Source organism: Argiope bruennichi, chromosome 4 (genome assembly GCF_947563725.1).
Source record: "Argiope bruennichi chromosome 4, qqArgBrue1.1, whole genome shotgun sequence".
NCBI classification, from domain to species: domain Eukaryota; kingdom Metazoa; phylum Arthropoda; class Arachnida; order Araneae; family Araneidae; genus Argiope; species Argiope bruennichi.
In genome coordinates this window covers 49,064,698-49,071,972 of record NC_079154.1, presented here as the reverse complement: position 1 = coordinate 49,071,972, position 7,275 = coordinate 49,064,698, and positions in this window count along the sequence as shown.

The window sequence follows — 7,275 nt, the reverse complement described above, 5'->3', positions numbered from 1 at the left end:
AGTACTAAATGAATATTATATATATATATATATATATATATATATATATATATATATATATATATATATATATATATATATATATATACTTTATTTGCAACAGTATATTGTTGATTAATAAGTATGAAGATTATATAAAGAATAAAATTTTCTTCCTAAAATTAAATTTTAAATTTCGATTATTTTTCTGATTAATAAAGATATTAAAAGGAAATCCAAAAAGATAATGAAAGAAAAAATTAAACTTCATTTCTAAAATCATGTATATTCAAAAACAAAATTGTTCTTTTATCGAAGTTGGTATGGTAATAATAAATATGGAAAAAAAATTTATGAATTCTTTTACAAGTGTATTAAAAAAGATAAATCTTTTTTTTTTTTTATCAAATGTCTTGAAATCAAAATGAAAAGGGTTAATGCATGAAGAACAGATAGAAAAGCTTTAAGTAAATTGAAATCGTACTCACATTCATTATTCATTTTAATTTTGATGCAAAAAATGCTGAAAATTTTTGTTTAATGTGATATTTATTGGATTTTATAGCCTTCTTTCATTTTCAGCTACTTATTCTTTTACAATTTCTTTTTAGACCTCAACATTTTTGATAGAACTCATCATTTTTTTTCCGTTTTAATACAATGAAAAAGTGTCTTTTATAAAAAGTTTTTTAAGAAGATTATTATTTTCAAATCTTTAATCTTTGTTCCATCGTAGTCTTTTTTTTTTACAATCAAAGGCCCTATTTAAAAAAATTGAGCTCACCCACACTGGAGCTGAAACGTCTAAAAAAATCAGATGTCTTTCATTATAATTACATCCATATTCTAAACATATAAAATTTTGTTGGGAAGAGCCTTTTACTGATACTCCAGATTTCTGTACAATTAGTACGAAATCTATAAATTTAATATTCTATTACAATAGAAAATAATTTGGTTTGCATTAATAATATTCCTAGTTTAAAAATATTTTTTTTAATTCTAACATTTTTATAATCTTATTTTAAATAAATCTTTTATAAAAAAAATATGGATATCAAAACAAAACTATAAAAATATATGTATATGACTAAATGAGTGTTAAATCCATTTCAAAGTTTCATCCTATAAACATGAAATATGTGAAGTTAAGTAAAAGCATTTAAAAATTAACTTATACAAGGGATGTTGAAATGAAAAGGTACGAAACGACACTGTGGGTATAAATGAAGACTTTATTCAAAGTATACACCACAAGCCTGAGCACAATGATCCCATTGATTAATGGCCCGAAGGATTCCTTGTTCCCAGAATTCCTGTGGCCGTGACAAGACCCAGTCCTTCACAGCGTCCTTGAGTTCGCCGTCCGAATTGAAACGCTTCCCTTTGAGATGTTTTTTCAGAACCATTAACTTCAATGTGTACAGTGAAACACTTCGAAGAGTACGAAGGTCCATCAAGAACAAAAGACCGGGACTACTCCCTAAGGGTGGGGTTCTGCTCCGTGATAACACGTGTCCACACATCTCCAAGGTTACACACGCTAAACTGGACAAGTTCAAGTGAGAGCAGCTCGACCATCCACCCTACAACCCGGACATGTCGCCCTGCGATTTTCATGTGTTTGGTCTCCTGAAAAAACATCTGAAAGGGAAGCGCTTCAACTAGGACGCGAACTCAAGGAAACTGTGATGGACTGGGTCTCGTCACGGCCACGGGAACTCTGAGAACAAGGAATCCTTCGGTTCGTTAATCAACAAGATCGTTGTGCTCAGGTATATGGTGTATACTTTGAATAAAGTCTTCATTTATACCCTCAGTGGCGTTTCGTACCTTTTCATTTCAACACCCCTTGCATAAATCTATTTAGTGGCAAAAACAAGACTTTTGAATGAGAATACTGTTATTTTTCATTGCTACAAAATCAGAATATCTATTTTTATCGAGTACAGATGAATAATTAAAAAATAATAAAACTTTCACCATCAAACAATTCTAATTTTTAAACTCTTGGATAAGTCAATCACAAGCAGTCTCAAAGTTGAAGCTGTGAATGAATCAGAATTTTGTATAAAAAGGTGCATTTAATCGTAACTTTTGATTTTTCAAAAGGAACTGAACAGTCTGATGCATATTTATAAATGAAAAATAACATTTTTTTTTCGTAAGCATATATCTGATTTGAATCTACAAATTGAGGTCCATCATGCATTACAAATATAAATAATTTTCAGACCAAAAGCTTAAGAATCTATTTAATATTTAAAGTAATTCTTAATAATTTGATTTTAAAAAACATAAGAAATATGAAAAAAAAAATTCAGAAGCAATTTACATTTATTATGAAGAATTTCTGATGTATGATGTCCTAAAATTCAAAAGTCGACCGAGATAAAGGCACCTTAATAATGCATCAAATTTAAAATAAATTTTATAAAGAATTTTGTTGCTATTTGTTTCTTTTAGCAAAAATGGTTTTTATATCCAATATTAAACTAGGAAAAACAGTCCACTACATACATTGATCGAGTAACAGAATTACTTGTCTTTTCTTGTAACCTAACAATCTTTGAAAATTCCGAAATTCATGCAAGAGATTAGGAAAATTTAGTGCTGCCATCTAGGGAAATATTTACAAGCTTAAAAATGATGGAAAGAGGGAGTGTTTTTTTAAGTGGAAAATGAAACATAGTTTTCTAGTATGAAGTTAAAAAAATAATATAACAATAAGCATGAAATAAATATAATAATGGAGAATTCTTCAGAAACTAGTTTTTTTTATATCAAAGTTATTTTTGAAAATTATTTTAATCAAACTTGTATATAAAAATAAATCAGGACTATACGGAACATTAATTCAAAGAGGGATAAATCAGAAATATGAGGAAAAGAAATTATATATATTTTTTTCAGTCCAGTGGAATTTATGACTAAATTTTTTACAGCAATTTTTTTATTTATAAATTTCAAAGATCTAATTACGGATTTCAGATTGTAAAAAGCATAACCTTATGAAGCAAGATATTTTCTGTGTTTGCTGTAATTAATGATTTCTCAAGCGTTCAGCCAATTAAGCACAAGAAATTCCAACTCTGTAATGAGTACACTGCGATTACGAAGCTTTGTTTTATAATAACAACTTTTGTTGTTGTTGTTTCTTTCTTCCTTGTATAAAATTGTTTTCTTCAGTATTAATATTTTTCATTACAAAGGTTCTAACAACATAATAACAAGTTTTATAAGGAATATAAAAAGAACGATATTTCGATGTTTCAAGACAATACATTGTTATTTACTCTGGTAAAAGTGTTAAATAATGTTAATGAAAACGGAATAATAAATTTAATTTGATTTGGTATAGAAACTGTTATTCTATAGATTTAACAAAAACAATATTCTAAAACCTTCTTTTACTAATATACTAAAAATTAATTATTTTCTACTTTTTAGATTTTAATTTATAATGCACTATTATGAAAACTGTGAAATGTTAAGGCCTATTGTTTCTTATATCCACTACTAGATGGCGCCTGGAATATAAGGACATATAGTACTTGGTGGCATATAGATTTAAATTTTAATTATATTACCAGATTAACTGATAAATAAAGTTCTGAAAATATTCAAATATTTTATGGTATTCAAAAATATACTAATGTATAAAATTTGAAAGTTAGCATATTAGAAAGTCGATTAAAAAACTCCCTTTTTGCAAAAATGAAATAAATTAAATTAAATAAAAGTGCATAAAAAACGTATATCATGCGTTTTCAGCTCAACTCATAAGACCTGAATTTCTTCTATTCATACGTTCAAAATGATGGCAAATAAATAGCAAATATTCTGAGAATTGAATTAAAACTCATTTCAAATAATGGAGTTCTCATTTTTCATAAAACCTATTTCCAAGTAAAGAAACATTCCTCTTATATGCTTCCATACATGCGATGAAATTCTTTGGCATTTCTAAAGTTTTATGTGGTTTAATTTTATATTTGTCCACGTTAATTGTTGTATTGAACATATTACTTATTTTTATATAAAATTGTTTATTTTATATAAAAATCAATAAATGTGCATGGTGCGAAGTTTCACTCTATTCAAGAACATCATATATTATATTAACAAAAACTGCAACTTTAATGCATTAAATCATTTAGATTTAATATAAAAATAAACTGAATTGCAAAAAAAATATATATTAATTAATTTTCTATCTTTCACAGTGAAGATAAATTCTTACAATTGCTCATATCCAGTTTCATTTCGCAAGTTTTCTGGTACATAAAATTATGCTATTTCACCGAGCTTTGAAAGCTAATGGTGACATTTTTAATGAAATTTGGTTACACATTTAACTGTTAATATAAAGGGGGAAATGATTTTCACAATTGTTTATCCAAAACTCTCTCAAGATTTCTTCTAAAGCTCAGTCAGCTACGCAAGGATGAAAATCGGGTAAAAAGTAAAGAGTCAAATACGGGATATGGTCCCACTAATAGTTATACAGCTGTTATAACCTAAGGTCATAACGCAAATGAGACAATTGATAAGTCGATGTCATTCTTGGTATAACTTAATCTTCAGATCCCGGATTGCTTCTGAAAATCATACTGAGCTGAAATAACTGCCCTAAAAAGCATCTCGTGGATATTCAGTAGGTTCTGAAATTGTACGGGTCACTTTATATGGTATTCCAACAGTCCATTTTAATGATACTCTTCGAGAAATTGAATTCTGTATGAAAGAGAATTGTTCGCTCATCAAATTGAGCCAAGAGCTCATTGCGGTTCCAAAGATCAAATATACAGTTGTTTATTCTCTTCGGGAAATCTATAAGCAATAGGCAACATCTGTTAAACACGTAGAGATATGCGGCAGTCCAAATGAAAACCAATCCTTCTGTTTCTAAAGTATTCCTATTCTAACGTAATTAGGAAATATATAGTCCAATGTCTTCCAGATAAGCGCATGTTTATTCCATTAATGTCCATGATTCATCTCATCTGTAAGTTTAATTCCATATCATCTGTAAATGTAATTTCACCTCATCTGTAACGAATTCCCACCCCTCCTCACTCCAAACCACTCTGCTTCAAAATTGATATCTAACATAAAGACCTTTCAGAGACGAGATCTGATGATTATATTGTGTGATTTTTTTTTTCTTACATATATCTATATATTTAAACGAGGTGTCATTAAAGCGCCTCCAAATGGTATTTAAATTAAACATGTTGTACAAATTATTCAAATTTGTAAGCTTATATATAATTATGCATATTTTAATTGACTATTCAGTTAGTCAGCAGGGTCAGTGGAGGAATTTTGTCTTAAATTATTTCATCTAGCACCAAAATACACGAGAAAATCTCCCTATCAGGCTGATGAAATGTAGTCTGACCAGTTTCGCAGGGAATCAGTGAAATAATAATTTCATTAGGCCACATTTTTTGGGCCAAAATTCAAACATCGCTTTGAGAATGAGGGTCATTTTGGCAAATTATTCCTGATATTGTGATTAGTTTTTAATCTGTAGTACCATTAATTCTCGATGTATAAGTGTTTATTTTATTACTCAATTTAGTAATTCTTTCTGCGTTTTTCTGATATTAATTGTTTATTGAATTTACATGAACTCTACTGTAAAATGAAGCGATCATCATAAGAGTCTTTAATTTATTAATTAAACATTTGTATTATTAAAATTTCCAGTTGTTTGGAAATTCTATTGAAAATCGATACATCAATAATCAATAGTATTAAGTATGTATTAATGTTGCTTATTACTCCTTAGTGTTACTTGGACTTTAATTGTGAACCAAAAATTGTATAACAAATGTTTTTAATTTATTAATTGTGTATTTGTACTACTCTTTGTTCCTCAGTGTTGCTTTCATAAAAAAGTAAGAAACGCAAGTATTTTAAATTTATTAAATTCAAATATATCATAGATTTTATGAACTACTAGCCGCCTTTGGCGACCAGCCAGTTCGCCAATCTTAATGTTCGTTAAAATTTTAATAATTAAATATTTTATGCAATTTCTACTTTAATAGCTTCTTTATCAAAATATTTTAAAACTTCAAATTTTGATTATCATTTAATTCATTCATAATATTATAAAGGCTTTCAGTCATAACGTAATATGTATCTCTCTCATTTTCTGTTAGCACCCGTAGAATTTATGCTTTAAATTAAAGTGGAAAGAATTTATCTTCAATTAATATAATAATATTTTTTACTGAAACAAAGCATTTTTTTATAATCTGATTACTGAAAATAGAGTCACTCAGCGTTTAAACTTTATGGGCACTAAAGAATATCTTTTTTAATTTATGTAATATCTCAAGAGTTGGTCAACAAAATTTTCTTAGATTCATTATGAGCAGATCGATTAATTAACAATGTTTAAATTTAAATGCATCAAACACTAAGAAAATAAAACGAATCGTTTAAAATAAACGGTTGAAAACAGGTTTTAAAAAAACTACTTAAAAAACGATGTACTTAAAACTATAAGCATATACAAAAAATATATAACTAACATAAATACAATTTACTTACAAAAGCATGCAACTAACCCAAAAATAATTTAAATCATCCATTGATAACGTTGTCATGGTAACAATCAGAACAGAATGCGCATGCGTGAATTTTTTTCGCCGGTTACGTAACGCAAATACGTGATTTTTTCTACGCCAGTTGGGGTAACGCTATTCGGATTAGAAATTTTTAATTTCCTTTATTCTGTTGTATTTTAATTCAAAAGTACTTCAGAATGAATCTGAAAGATTGATTCATTAACAATGTTTAATTTTAAATGCATTAAACATTAAGAAAATAAACAGAACCGATTGAAATAATCCGCCGAAAAATTTTAACCCTAGCCTCATTACTGTTGGGAGAAAAAAAAAACTGAAGCCTTTCTCGTTTGGCGCTGGGGATAATGGAAGATTTTTTTGGCGGAAAAGTTGGCGATGGGGAAAATGGAAGAATTTTTTGGCGGGAAAGTTAGTTTTTAATTAATAATTAAAATTCTAATTAAAAATTCGAAAAAAGAAACCCCAGGTGCACATTCCCAACCTCCAAGGTATACATGTACCAAATTTGGTAGCTGTATGTCAAACGGTCTGGCCTGTAGAGCGCCAACACACACACACACACACACACATACACACACACACACACACACGCACACACACACACACACACACACATTGAGCTTTATTATAAGTATAGATGATAGAGCATAAGCAAATTAATGGCAATAGAAAATTGCACTTGTTTTCAACT